This window comes from Triticum aestivum, unplaced genomic scaffold, assembly GCF_018294505.1.
Source record: "Triticum aestivum cultivar Chinese Spring unplaced genomic scaffold, IWGSC CS RefSeq v2.1 scaffold136812, whole genome shotgun sequence".
NCBI classification, from domain to species: Eukaryota; Viridiplantae; Streptophyta; class Magnoliopsida; order Poales; family Poaceae; genus Triticum; species Triticum aestivum.
The window spans coordinates 1-964 of record NW_025297606.1 but is presented as its reverse complement, the minus strand read 5'-3'; the positions used below and the strand labels follow the sequence as shown (position 1 = coordinate 964).

The 964-nt window shown below is 52.4% G+C and overlaps 1 non-coding gene and 1 pseudogene across 1 annotated transcript; both read left to right on the top strand.

Annotated features, from left to right (window-relative positions):
• Positions 1–59: 59 nt before the first annotated feature.
• LOC123179114 (5S ribosomal RNA) lies at positions 60–178 on the top strand. The gene has a single exon (XR_006490116.1). It is a non-coding gene; the product is annotated as a 5S ribosomal RNA (ribosomal RNA).
• A 297-nt stretch (positions 179–475) lies between these two features.
• LOC123179115 (uncharacterized) lies at positions 476–602 on the top strand (annotated as a pseudogene).
• Positions 603–964: the final 362 nt, after the last annotated feature.

Genomic DNA, 964 nt, shown 5'->3' with positions numbered 1-964 from the left:
GTCTTTGTAGTGGAGCTGGGAGGGGCAAGGATAAGGGACGAAGACCGGGGTAACATGTCGGATGCGATCATACCAGCACTAAAGCACCGGATCCCATCAGAACTCCGAAGTTAAGCGTGCTTGGGCGAGAGTAGTACTAGGATGGGTGACCTCCTGGGAAGTCCTCGTGTTGCATTCCCTTTTTAATTTTTTTCGCGCCGCTTGCAAAACAAAACGCACGTGTAAGTAATATATTTACCGTGTTTTATTATTTTGCACGAGTGCGGTAAGTCATAGCTGGGTGCTCACGATTCACGGGTCCAGCGTCGGTGTTGTGGCGCGGCAAGCATGCACTGGTGCGGTTGAGAGGGAGGGGTGGAAACCGCGTTAAACTCGTCTCTGTAGTTGAGAGGGAGCGGCCAAAGCAATGTGCAATCGTCTTTGTAGTGGAGCTGAGAGGGGCAAGGATAAGGGACGAAGACCGGGGTAACATGTCGGATGCGATCATACCAGCACTAAAGCACCGGATCCCATCAGAACTCCGAAGTTAAGCGTGCTAGCGTGCTTGGGCGAGAGTAGTACTAGGATGGGTGACCTCCTGGGAAGTCCTCGTGTTGCATTCCCTTTTTAATTTTTTTCGCGCCGCTTGCAAAACAAAACGCACGTGTAAGTAATATATTTACCGTGTTTTATTATTTTGCACGAGTGCGGTAAGTCATAGCTGGGTGCTCACGATTCACGGGCCCAGCGTCGGCGTTGTGGCGCGGCAAGCGTGCACTGGTGCGGTTGAGAGGGAGGGGTGGAAACCGCGTTAAACTCGTCTCCGTAGTTGAGAGGGAGCGGCCAAAGCAATGTGCAATCGTCTTTGTAGTGGAGCTGGGAGGGGCAAGGATAAGGGACGAAGACCGGGGTAACATGTCGGATGCGATCATACCAGCACTAAAGCACCGGATCCCATCAGAACTCCGAAGTTAAGCGTGCTTGG